The 14089-nt window shown below is 41.2% G+C and overlaps 1 pseudogene; it reads left to right on the top strand.

Annotated features, from left to right (window-relative positions):
* Positions 1-552: 552 nt before the first annotated feature.
* Positions 553-2157, top strand: LOC127532945 (TOG array regulator of axonemal microtubules protein 1-like; annotated as a pseudogene).
* Positions 2158-14089: the final 11932 nt, after the last annotated feature.

Here is a 14089-nt window from a genome sequence, read left to right as displayed (position 1 = left end):
ACCATCACTCCTCTACCCAAAACAAGAGCAAACCGTCTCTCTGTGATGACGACGAAGCTCAGGGGACCAGGTCAGTTCATCATTAGACAAATGAAAGTCACAACGACACAGCTGAAGACATTTAAGGCTACAACTGAGTCTCAAACGACCTAAATGTGTTTTCTAACCAGATTTTAGTCCATATTGTTGATGGATTATTTCAGGACAAGTAGAAATACCAGTTGAAAAACCTTATTACACCTTGATTAATACCTTCAAATTCTTGCTTTAACTACAATTACTGATGTATATGTACTTACAGTACAGAAACTAAAAGCCTTCACTGTGCAAGACAGACACTCTTACAGTTTTGATACCAGTGATTACATATTGCTTGTCACTAAAATGTCAGTTGACTTAGTGACAAACATACATTTCTTTTTCTTTTAGTTTGTACCGTTTTATTCTTTGTCCATTCTCAGATGTAAACAAACAAAATGCGTAATTGGCTTAATTTAAACAGATAAAGAAGTAGCTGGTGGACGCAGACTCCTGACGACGGCTCAACATCATATGGAGGCGGTCGCAGAAAAAGTCAAGAAACTACAGGGTAACTCTGCTGCCCTGTTGCCACGACCACCAGCACCAGCTACAAGGAAACCTGTAGTAGCACCTCTCACTCCAGCTCCTCCTCCAAAACCCTCCCTACCAAAGAGAGAGCAACTCATGGGAGGTCTGTGCGGCCTGCAAAGACAGTCAGCAGGGACCAGAGGACAGATGTTACCCTGCAGCTTCCAGACAGCAGAAAGTCAGAATCAGGACGATCTGCAGCCGCTCTCTAACCCTGCAGAGAGTCTGTCTCTGTGCTTCAAACAGCTCAGCTCAGATGAGACTGGTAAGATTCTAACTGCAGACAGCAGACACATTTCTGCCTGCAGTGACAGCAACTTTTACTTTAAACCGTGTTAAGGTGTGTCGGCTACAACAAAACGGTTTATTGTCAAAGAGCTCTGATCTGAGTTTGGTTCTTTAAATTGGTCCAGTGACTTGACAAACTGCCAGCAGCTACTTTACACAGCTCAGTAATGGACACTGAACGTGCTGGAGCTTCAAAGTGTCGGACACATGAGTAACTGTTTTTTTTTTTTCCAACACAGGATGACGAAGGTTAAAGGCTGCGATGCATCCCAGCTCTGGCGCAACACCACCCAGACACAACTAATGCCGAAACTGCATGAAGTCTGTCTGGTTTGTGATAGAAGAGGTACTGAAAACATTTTCCACTCTGTCTCTTTTCCTGCTGCTCGTCTTTGTCCACATGTGTCTGTAAGAGTCCACGGCACATCAGTCCATTGTGTTACAAGTATGATACTGACTGCTGTTCATTCTTGGTCTCTAGGTTAAAAACCTACGCCCCTCAGTGGCTTTGTGCAGCCATGGACACCATCCGCTGTCTTTATGTCCACCTACAGAAGGGCATGGACACTGAGGCAAATTGGACAGGTCAGCTCTGCTGCTGAAAATCTCACAGGCGTGTGGAAATGCCTTTCTCCAGCAGCAGGCCAGTGAGGCCTTGGAGGCTCTGGTGGCAGAATTGCAGCCCTGGTCGAGTGCTGCCTGTTCTGCTGAATACAGGGCAGAGGTAAGAGCACAGTGGAGGATGATGGTTTATGAACAAGTGTAGTAGCACCAGCAATCAAAGAAGTCAAATCGTCATCACATAGTGAATTTGGTTGTGTTTGTTCCTTCGTCAGCCACCTGAGCCCTGCAGTAAGAGCCAGCACTGCTCGTCTGCTCCACCTGCTGGCTGACAGACTGGGAGCGACTAAAGTCCTGACAGCAAGGCAGAGCTTCACCCAGCGCTTCCTCACTGCTGTCAGTAAGATGTCTCTGGATGCTGCTGCTGAAGTCAGGTCAGTTATCACTGTAGCTCACTGAGGTCAGACTTGCTGCTTTCTGGTTTGTGTCTCCTCTTTGTTCAGTCTTGTGTTTACTCACTAAAGTGTTAAATAAGAAACATGCATCTGTACAGGCCTCATGGACGTGCCATCCTTCAGAAACTGGCCCTCCACAGGGACTTCATGAAGCCTGTGGCAGAAAAATGTGGCGGAAAAAGATCGCCACTCACTGGAGAAGGTCCTGAGGAATGTGGTGAAGAATATCAAAATCCATATATGAATCCAGGGTGTTGTTCACCACACAGGACAACAAGAAAAGCCTCATTCTTGCTGTCAGTCATCATGACCTCAGTATCCTTCGCTGGGTTGAATTGTTCTCTTGTGTTTTGATCTCATGAGTTTGTTTTCTATCTACTATCATATTCTCTCTATCTATTATCCCCCTTTCCCCTCACCCCAACCGGTCGAGGCAGATGGCCGCCTTGTCTGAGCCTGGTTCTGCCGGAGGGTTCTTCCTGAAAAAGGGAGTTTTACCTCCCCACTGTCGCCAAGTGCTTGCTCAGACAGGGAATCCAAAGGAAACTGGAATTTGTTGGATTTCTCTCTATAATTTGTCTTTACTTTTCTAAGTGAAGTCTCTTGAGATCACCACATTTGAACTGGTGAATAAATTGATTGAAATGAACTGAAAGGTTCACCCCAAAAGTGTCTGGATTCTGGTCACATGGTTGATGCTCACATCTGCCCCTGAGTCAGTCGTGGCTTCTCAGTTGCTGTGCAGAGCAGAGAATCTTTGGGTTTCTTTTTTTCACAATTTCCATCGTTATTTTTGGTGAATTTTTAAATTTGACGTTTTAAAGAAAGTGACTACAATGAAATCTGACAATTTAAGCTTATTTTCAACTGGTTTTCTCTATGTAACCACACAAAACTGATGGCATTTATTACAAACAGTCGGAAAGTTGAACCACTCTTTCCATTTTTACAGTTTGTGGCTCTAAAAAGAGTGTGCATTTTTGAAGACTTTTTAAAAACAAAGCACGCCTTGGCAGTGCACGGCACGGCAGTGAAGTTAGTTTCAGCCAGAGCACCAGCAGCTCTAATGCTGCAGACGTTACAGCTGCATCCACCAACAAGCTCTAGCAGGACAGAATAGGATCCATCTTGGCTCTAGATTACTGCTATTGGTAAGATTCGGTGCAAAAGTAAATTAAAATGCACAATTAACTCAACTTGATATTCTTGTTGCACATCAGCTATAGAGAACTGATCCAATATAATAAAAACAGTGCATGTTAACTTAAAAATGTTTATTACCACCTGACCATATTCTGTAATATTAAAATGAACAAAAGCTTTATTAGAGTAATAGGAGATGAGTACCAGCCTTTGTAAATGTCATATATTTTACTGATACGCAGCATATTTTAAACATAATATGTTTTCAATATATTTCAACAGCAACATTTGAGAAAACATTTTTAAAAATTGCCGTTTTACACTTGCCAGAGGTGTTTTTTTTTTTTTTTACTCTTTGAAAGCGTTGTTGCACAGAATGACAGCTGGAAAGAGCTTTTTTAAATGAGTTCTGATATAGTGAGCATTTTAACTGCAATTACTTTTGCTGTAAGTAAAATTAATTCTAGAGCACGTTTCACAGCTACAAAATCACAAGGTGCTTTATGATAAAAACAAAATCATGTTATAATAAAATGTTTATTACCACCAGACCATGTTCTGTCAAATCATAATTAGAAAACACTTTCATTTCCCACATGGAAGTAGCAGTTTATCATTAGCAAACTTTATCATGTATTTTACTAATATGACATTTTTAACATAAATATTTGTGTTATTTTAACATTATATTCACTATTCTAACACAATATGAATTATTAATCACATCTGTGATGCATTTTTTTCATGTTGGAAGTGTCACAATAGAAAATGGAAACAGCAAAATTTGAGAAAACATTTTTTAAAAGTTGCCATTTTCACACATTCTCAAGGTGTTTTTGATTTTTCTGAAGAAGAGCTGATGCGTAGAATCAGAGACGGATACAGCTTTTTTGAGTAAGTCTGATACAGCGAACATTTCAACTAAATTTCCACTTCTTTTGTTGTCTTCATCTCTGGACAGCTTCCAGAGCCGGCCCAAGGCATAAGCGAGTTAAGCGTCGCTTAGGGCCCACCACCACCAGGGGGCCCCCAGAGTCCTTATAAAAAGCAAGTGTAATTGTAAAAAAATTTAGAAAAAAAACACAACAATGAATAACCATTGTTCCGGGTTGTACAACAATAATTTTGGTATAATTTTCTAATGCCAGCTAGCTGCCAAGTATGTCAACCTTCGATGGTATCAATAAGTGGACCTAGTTACTCCTGCGGCAGAATACCTTAGCGGCTGCGCAAGTTCAGTGACAGTTAGAGTGACAGTGTCATTGCTCAATGGCGGACAGAAGCAAACAGAAAATGTTGCGTGTCCAAGAAAATGTACCTCTCAGGGCACAAAAAAGAAAGAGAAAACGGTTGGAGGAGCAGGAAAAGAAAAACAAGGATAAAGGTAGGTTGTATGACTTTTTTGGTTTTGATAAATGTTGTGAGCATCAAGTTTAGGGCTCAGTCTGAGTCTTTGTTTGCCACGGTGCCTTTTTCTCCTCCGGTTGGATATTTTGGGTAATTGCAATTACATTTTCTAACCTTTAATATATAACAATCCCTTTCACTTAAACCAAATGATCTAATCCTCGACTCTAAACATAACCGGAATTAAAACCCGTTAAGGTTCAGCGGCCCGCGGGCGGGCCGTTTGATATTTACATTAGCATTTTTCGAAATAGAAACAACACTGCCCAACTCGATGATAGAAACATTATACACCGATGGAAAGCTTAAATTTCTCACGAATCCGCCGGTATAAACCACTTTCAGATGTGATTACCACAGCGGGAAATATAAACACATTTGTCAACAAACAACCCAATATCCATTCCTTCCGTTCTCTGTACACGGCTTTTAACGTACACAGCGCGACTCACATTTGCGGGTTCATTATTAACACACAGATGAAAAGAGAAAGAGAGCAGAAAAAGCAAAAAGAAAGCAAAGATTTTAGTGTTCTAGAGAACTTGTTTTTTTATGTATGTTATAAAACCATATAAACATGTCATGTGCCTTTTCAAATATGAAAATATGTTTTCTGGCATGCCAATCTGTACTTTTATACTCTGTTTTACAATCATTTGTAATAAAAAGTAAGCTAAGCCAACCTTACAGGTAATTTTCTGTTAAAAGATAAAGGAAACTTTTAAAAAAAAACATCTAAATGAACTTCCAACATCACATAGTCAGTAATGAATCAAAGAACTTTGATTACATTACTTGAGTAAAAGTAAATTGGGTCAAAATTTACCCCCAATAAATGTAAAAGTAATTCAGTGAAGTGAAAGTAAAGAAGGCATTTGCTGCTAAAGTAAAAGCATAAAAACTGCTGAAATACATGCTAATGAATTATAATTTTAGGGGCTTAAAAATTACTACCAGTATGATTTCCTGCATGGTAACACAAACTGGGTTTATTGAGAAATTATAAACAACACTTGACATTGACTGTTGGTCACAACAGGCACAAAGCACTGAAGCCTACATTTTAATGATAATATAGCATTCAATTTATCACATGTAGGCCTACTTTCTCTATCGAAACAAAAACACTTTCAAGTCTATTTGTATTTATTTTTAGACATACAGTTTAAAAAATAGTTGCATTACCTTCAGTCAAGCTCATTCGTCACAATTGTTTCAAACTTTATTGTTCATTGGCTGCAGTACATTTCTTAATCCACTCGAGGACCAATTAGTCAAACCGACACTGCGTGATACATGAATGATACAATGAGGGAAAGTGTGACACACACGATGAGGTCTCATCTGCCCATCACTAACTTGACCAGCGATACGAATTGACAGTGACTGCAAAATGGCTCCCGTTAAAACATTTAGGCCACCGACAAAACCCCGTTTCTTAACGAAACAAGACAAATGATTTCAACGGAATATAAAGTTCCTAGTTTCTTTTGATAAAATGATTTATAGAGTGCCCGAAATTACATCATTCAATGGCAAAACAAATTTTGTGTTCAATATTCTAGTTCTGTGTTCAAAAAGGTAACAGTTTTGAAAACAGAACTAACTCCTTCAGAAAACCAGTTGTTCACCCAGAGTTGAAGTTTTCTTTCACATTTTAAGTAAATGAAGGTCATGACATAACCTTTTTATTCTAAATAAAAATGAAGTGGGAATTTGGTACCTAACATGTAGTTGTTTTTAGAAAAAAAGTAAAAGTCACCACTTGATTCCAGATTCAAGTCCTTTGTCATCTTTTTCAAATTTGTAAAAAGAACTGATGTGGCATTTTGGAATGGCTTGTGGAAATCTGACCAGAAATAACAGACTGGACTAGTTGACATGTTTTTGATCGCAAGGACAAGTGGGTTTATATTTGTCATATTTTCTCCCTATCACTAATTTCTAGAAAAGAAACATGAAAATTTATTTAATTTAGTTTTGGAAATGGCTACAAATACAACAAAATGTGCTCCAAATTGTGCCAGAATGCCCCATTTTGCATCTTGATTTTCAACATTTCTACGGGGGGGCATGCCCCTGGACCCCCCTAGTTGCTTCGCGCCTCCAGCGCAACCTACCACCTCACAGCCATTTCAACCAAGGGGAAACACTGTTGACATATATTCAGAATTTGCACTGAAGTCGTTTGTGGGGGCCCCCAAGGTACATTTCGCTTAGGGCCCACTGAGGCTTGGGCCGGCCCTGACGGCTTCAACATCTCCAATACCAGGTGACACAAAAGAATAACTCCCAACTTTCTTGATTTAAAATGGTTCCTGAAGACTTATCTCCATTTTTTTTCTTCATAAAAGGGCAAAATTTGATTCCTTTCTTCTTCCTCTTGAAGTTTTTTGTTTATGCCTACTTCTATTCAGTTTATATGTGACATTACCAATTCCAACAGCTTCTAACAACGCTATGGAGCCAAGTTCATTCGCCTTAGAGCAGGTGATGGAAGCAAACCTACCTTACATTTTCTATTGTACATTTTTTTCATATTTTAAAACTTTCAAATTTACTTGACAATTGTACTGAAATGCTATTTCCATCAGTACAGCTGGAGAAAACAGGTTTGTTCTGACTTATACTGCACCCAGCCACCAGAGTTGGATCAAGATATTTGGTCTTCACATTGTGCTGTCATGTCGTTTATCTTTATAACCCTCCCAATAGAAAGCTGGACGAATCTGCCATAAATGTGTTTGTTAATGGTGGTAAATGTGGAAACTTTTGCCCTGGTGGGGGCGCTACGGAGCCGCAGAAGGAGGTGTCTGCTCAGCGTTAATGCTCCGTACCATCCTGCACCGAATATCCTTTAAACCCTAATTTGGTCATACGAATCTTCTATGGACCATGTCCAAAACGACAACAGTCAAAAGACTGCGATATTTTCTCTCGCAAGAACGGCCCGCAAAAACAGAGAACTAACTCTCCACAAGCCCAACAAAACGAGGAGGCTGCTAGCAACATGGCGGACATAGCGGCGGTGCTAGCTGAGCTAAAGCTACTCCGCTCAGAGTTTGGAGGATTGTCCTCCAGACTGAGCTCTATTGACGACCGCCTCGACAAGGTGGCCAACTCTGTTGCCAGCTTTAGAAAGCAAAACATCAGAAGTGAAAAAGAATGTGGCTTCTAACACTACAAGGGTGGATGAGGCTGAAAACCGGATAAGGTCAACCGAAGAACAATTGGGAAAGACCGCAACGGAACTGAGAAGCGCGATGACGCGACTTGCATACCTGGAAACCAAGGCTGAGGACTCTGGAGAACCACGGCCGACGGAAGAATCTGCGACTGTTTGGTCTCCGCGAGGAGGCAGATGGAGGCCAGCTGCTGACGGAGTTCATACAATCCATGCTACTGAAATGGCTGGAGCTGGGCACCAGGAGATCCTTCGTACTAGAGCGAGCTCATCACACCCTAGCCCGCTGAAACCAGACCAGGGCAGAGCGGTCCTGATCCGATTCTCACAGCTTCAAGACCGGGAGTTGGTTTTCCGCTCCGCTAAGCAGCGTGATATCGGATACTGGTCAACTCACTCCCCAGAAAACTCACTCCCCATATGCTTAGGTTACTTACCTATAACTAGCTGAAATCCATGGATGATATCCTTTTACACTGAAAGCTGAAATACCCTATCCCTAAACCTAACCGGGGAGTGAGTTGACCAGGTACCGTGATATCATACATGAAGGAGCAAACTTTTCTTTGCCCAGGATCTCTCAGCTGAAACAGTGAGACAGCGCAGCGCCTTCAACGCCGTCAGGAAGAATTCACGGATAAAGGAATGATCCGCGGTTTTCAGTTCAACCCATGCCGAATGAGGGTCCTCCACAATGGACGTACGTCTCTTTTTCAACACCTAAAGAAGCAGAGGACTTTCTTGAGGACTTGATAGAGATCCTAACGAAGCAGTGGTAAGAATGGTTCACCTTTACATTTAGGATGAGTAATGGACGTTGACAGACTGATGATAGTTAATATATGTAAGTACTTGTTAGAGTGATCACCTGTTGCTCGGTCTACCTCTCATCTCTGCTTTATACATCTTGGCAGCTTCAAATACTGTAGATGTGACCACCTCTCTTGTTAAGTAGTTCTATGAGGAGGTTATGTAAGAATGAGTACTTATGACGACGGATAACAGTTGGCTTTTTTTGAGTTGAAGTAATAGGGTGAAGCATTATTACGTGACATGTTAATGGTGCAGGCTTCCATAGTTTAGCTGCCTCCCCAGAAGAGTGGATCAGCACAAGCCCCTCAGTTGTTTTACTGAGTAAGGGAGCGAGGGGAACTATAGTCAATATGTGTATTATTATGTATGTTTTTAATTGTTTCTTTTCTATTACGTTTCGTGTGCTCAGCACAACAGCAGTGTTTTCTATTTATCCTGTCTATGTTACCTTAAGAAATATGGAGCAGGCAGGTGCACAAAGAAACTATGACTTTAAATCACCAGCTGAATGTTAGGGGACTAAAAAATGTTACGAAACTAAAACAGGTCATGACTAGAATTAAAGAGCTTAAGTCCAAGATAATTTTCCTTCAGAAACCCACCTGACAACCCGGATGTAAAACGTATACGGAATAGATGGGCTGGTAGAGTTATACATGTAGCATATTAGTCCATGAGCAAGTGGCTAAAATTGGGGTCATCGGTACCACTTTGGGGGGCAATTCTCATATGCATTTTTGTTAAGGACAATATCCCTAGTAACCATTCCTGTATGATAGACATGCACAAGGGGCAGCTTATGTGAGATATCCATGGGTTTTTAATAGGTACGTCAATACAATTTTCTAGCCTCCGATATGGTAAATACAAGCATATACACTGATCTAAATACTAACTACACTCATAAAAGACATTCAAAATCATTGAAAACTGTAATGAGTTTCTTATTGATATGCTGTGATACAAAGAACTTAAAGGAATGTTTTTATCTACGCATTTTAACTGAGAAATTGAAATTAAAGCAGATTCGTCAACTAGAGATAGACCGATATGGGTTTTTCAGGACCGATACCGATTCCGTTATTAGTAGTTAGAGGAGGCCGATAACCGATATTTGGAGCCGATATTCATTTGCAGTAAAAGTGTAAAAATTGGCGTAAAAAAATTGAATAATGCAAACACTGAACTTCATTGAAATGCCTAAAGCATGTTTATTGAATCACACAAATAGAAAATATAGCTCCAGAAGCGCCTGAATTTCCTGGACTCAGAGAAACATCTTCTTATAAAGTTGAATAAAAGTTAATAAATAGCTCTCTGAAATTTTTCCACAGAAAATACAGTAAAATTTAAATATAAACTACATGACTTGTCTTTTGTTTTAAGTTCAAACACAACAAAAATACAGGGAGTTCTCAGGCTCAGCAGCACCTCTTGTAAAGTTAAATAAAAACTTAAATAATAGCTCCCTGAATTATTTTCACAGTAAATAAAGTAAAATTTCATATAACTGAAATAATTTAACTTTGTTTAAGTTCAAACAAAAACAAAAAGTGGCAGGAGTTCTCAGGCTCAGCATTAATCTCTAGTAATGCAAATAAAAACTTAAATAATAGCTCCCTGAATTTTTCCACAATAAGGTAAAAGTTCAGTATAACTGAAATAATTAACTTTGTTTTAACTTCAACAAAAAAGTGCAGGAGTTCTCAGGCTCAGCAGTATCTCCAGTAAATGTAAATAAAAACTTGCTTCCAGAGATTTATAAGTATATTATTTCTGAATTTACTCTCTCATCTTCCCGTTCATTTCAGATCATAGGACCAGAAAGCTCATAGCAACGTAGTAAGTCTGAGTTGTAGAGTTGTTCACGTGACTTTAACTACATACTGTCTCCCACATTACATACCGTGATTTCCAGACTTTGAGCGCACCTGAATATAAGATCCGAATATTCGGATCTCAAAATAAATACGTGGCAGTAGCAAACTCAAAAATCATGGACGGATTTCACCAAATTTTACAGGATGTCCGGAAGAAGCAGAGTAACAATCGATTAGATTTTGGAGGTGATCCGGATCACCGTCTGGATCCAGGAATTTTTTTGAAGGTCAAGGACGGCCATCTCTCAATTGTACAGACAGAGGTCGCCGGATCAATCTCAGGCGACGGCCGAATTCCGCGCGGCCGGTTCGGCCTGCCCGAGCGAGTCGGGACCGACGAAACGAAGCGGCGGCGACGCGTACGGTACCGTCACGTGCGTGCGCAACGCTACCGTTACGTGCGTGCGGCGCCGCCGCCGTCAAAACACTGTGCTGTTACACTGTACATGAATGTTATGCTTTGTGCACAAACTGTTAAAACTAAATTAAATCCGTCCATTACGTTTTGGGTTATGCTGTTAACAGAACACACAAACAGACAGACAAACAAACTATACACTGAAGCCGTGTATAGAGAACGGATGGATGGATGGACATTTGTTGTTTGTTGGACAAATGTGTTTATATTACCCGCTGTGGTAATCACATCTGAAAGTGGTTTATACCGGCGGATTCATGAGAATCTAAGCTTCCAGCCACATATAGTGTTTGTATAATCGCGTTGCAGTTTCAGACATTTAGCAAATTGCTTATGCAGATCTCAAAGGTACCGCGGGCGGGACACTTGAAAAGCGGCAACTGAAGCGCAACGGGTTAATAATTACACAGACATGTTGGGACGCTAATACGAGTTAGCAGAGCTGCCGCTAGGTTTACTCTGCTCTTACGCTATTCTGCAGCTCACTGCAAACGTTAGTAGTAGTTGTGAGATGTAGAGTACTGGGATGGTTTATTCAGAGTTTCGGAAGAGCTTTCCTGCATTTACCTTTGACACGTGTTTCTGTCCGGAGCTTCTACACAGAGAAAACTTTTCTCTCACTCCTCCAGTGTGTGTGAGGACAGCATTCTTCTTCGGAGGCCCCGCCTCTGCCGCTTAACCAATCAGAGGACGGGGTGAATAGTGCAAGAGACAGCAGCAGGAGAGAGAGAGGCGCGGCTGCATCTGAGCCGAAATAACCCAGTTTTAAATTGATTTCTTCATATCGGCCGGTCGGATTAAAAAAAGGCCGATGCGATATACGTCAAAGTTCCAATATCGGCGCCAGTAATCGGCCCCGACCGATCATCGGTCGATCTCTACGTTCAAACACTAATTTTTGTCATTTCTTCTGGTAGATTGCAACACATTCATCTTTTATGAAATACATCTTAGTGTGACATAGAGCAAGGGAAATGTGTCTTACAACTTTTAACATCCTTCCCACCTCTGTGGTTGGGCTTTGACCTTGACATGGAAGTATTAAGGGTTTACCATAAGGGTTATTCCATGTAAGACAGCCAATAAGAAAAGAAAGAAAGAGAAAAGAGAGAGCTGGGGGGTCAGTGAAGACATGTAGTTTTGAACTTGGAATGTGGTACATCTTAATGTATTAATGCTGGGTTTTGCAGTTCAGAGTGTGGGGATGCTGGGATTGTAGTGTTTGTCTACATTCAGGAAGAAAAAGGTACAGCTAGACAGCCTTAAAAAATGTTGCAGTTTCCAACTGTGGGCCTCAGAGGGTTAAAGGATGTGCAAAAACCATGGTGTGCAGGGGTTTAGTGAACGGTGTGGTGAGTGTCATGTGTGCTCAGTTTGTTTTAGAAGGTCACACATCAATAAAACCATCCAGTCCTGTTTCCTTCACCTGCGCTCTATTTCAAAAATAGAACATATACTCTCCCCACCAGACCTCGAAAAGTAATCCATGCCTTCATTTTCTCTAGACTGGACTTATTGTAACTCTCTCCTCCCCGGTTTGAATAAAAAAATCCTTTTCTCACCTCCAACTATTTCAGAATGCAGCAGCCAGGCTATTTAACTGGTTTTAGGCAGACGGCATCCCATCACTCCAGTCTGAGCCTCCCTTCACTGGCTTCCTGTCAGTTTTAGAATTGATTTTAAGATTTTATTGGTAACTTTTAAAGCTCTCATGGGCCTAGCCCCCAGCTATATTTCAGAGCTTTTAATCCCATATCAGCCAGCCCACAGCCTTAGATCCTCTGGCGAAGGCCTCCTGGTCCTTCCAAAGTCGAGGCTCAAAACCAAAGGTGACAGAGCTTTCTCCGTCAGAGCTCCTTGACTTTGGAACGACCTGCCGGAGGAGATAAGGCGTGCGGAGTCTGTTAGCTTCCTTTAAGTCACTTTTAAAAAACTCACTTTTATAGAATGCTTTTATGTGATGCCGTCTTTTATTCTTTTATCATCTTTTATCGTCTTTTGTCTTCTCTCTTTTATGTGTTTGGTCTTGTTTGGCCTTTTATTCGTCTTTTAGTCTTATATTTGTGAATTACGCTTCTTTAACCTTTATTTGTGTTGGTGCTTTCACACCTGTTAGTCCGTTAGAGTGGTTCGTTTGACCCAAAAGTTGTTACAATGTTGCTAATTTCAACTGGTTCGGTTCGCATTCACACCAAGTGTTTTCGCAGTTGAACCAACTACGATGAATGTTATATCTCCCCCCAGTCGTTTGGCGGCGCTGTTCAGAAAAATAAGGTGTTTTAGATGACGTAGTGAACGCTGATTGGCGCAGCATGTGAAGAGGGAAAAATCCCGGAAGAAAACATTCCATGGATCGAGGTTTATTCGTAAACAACGAACCTATGCTCTCGCTGTTCGTTCTTGTTGCCATATATTCGTATCATGGCTTTATGCAGCAAGCACCAAATACTGCTGTTGTTCCAGGCATGAAGCTCGGATTCGGTACGAAAACATTACACAGTCGTTTTGGCGACTGGAAGCTCCCGGTAAGGACCAAAACGTCTGCCTGCGCCCATCAAGCCGGTCCGAATGGAAGACAGGGTTTGTGTTTCTCACCCAGGAGCGAACCGGAATGGAGGTTCACGATTAGAAGCAGACCGAGACCACCTTCGAGAGGTCGGTCTCAGTCTGCTTCTTTAGTCCGCACAAAACATCTTGGGGGGCTGGTCTGCTTTCCACACCAGCCCAAACGAACCGTACTTGCTGGGTTTGCGACTCCAGTCCGAAAGGCGCATGTGTGAAAGCACCCTAAATGCTTCAAACATCTATTGGATGGATTTCCATGAAGTATGCTACAGATTAGCCAGTTGCAAATGCTACCAAGCTAAACTACACCTATACATGGTAAACTTTAGGATGTTAGCATAATCATTACAAGCATGTGGATGTTCAGCTCAGAGCTTCTCTTGACTCTAGAACAGCCCATAGACTGAATGGAAGTCATTGGCTCGATATGTCGGTCAGTATAAGCCTTCTTTAACCCTTGCTCAGGTTAAATCAGGACCAGTCTCCGTTTAAAGGGTTAGATTCTATCTGCCTATTAGTATTCCACCTAACAGGTTTCAGCAGAATAATTAAGCTGTGTCGAGGAATACTCGCCTAGGTCCTAACTGTCTTCTTCCAAACGTCTTACCCCTCTTACTCCAATAAATACTCTCTTACTAAGCAGCCCTCCTAAGTAGTAGAATTGATTTATTGAACACGTTTTGTTAACGACAGCTTCCTCTTAAAACTGTGGCACTTGTTGATATTCCTAGGTTCGTTTTAGAGGTTTGGAAAACTAACCTCAGGG

The sequence above is a fragment of the Acanthochromis polyacanthus genome, unplaced genomic scaffold (genome assembly GCF_021347895.1).
Source record: "Acanthochromis polyacanthus isolate Apoly-LR-REF ecotype Palm Island unplaced genomic scaffold, KAUST_Apoly_ChrSc contig9, whole genome shotgun sequence".
NCBI classification, from domain to species: Eukaryota; Metazoa; Chordata; class Actinopteri; family Pomacentridae; genus Acanthochromis; species Acanthochromis polyacanthus.
Note: the sequence above shows the minus strand (reverse complement) of the source record. Positions and strands in the feature narration are given on the sequence as shown.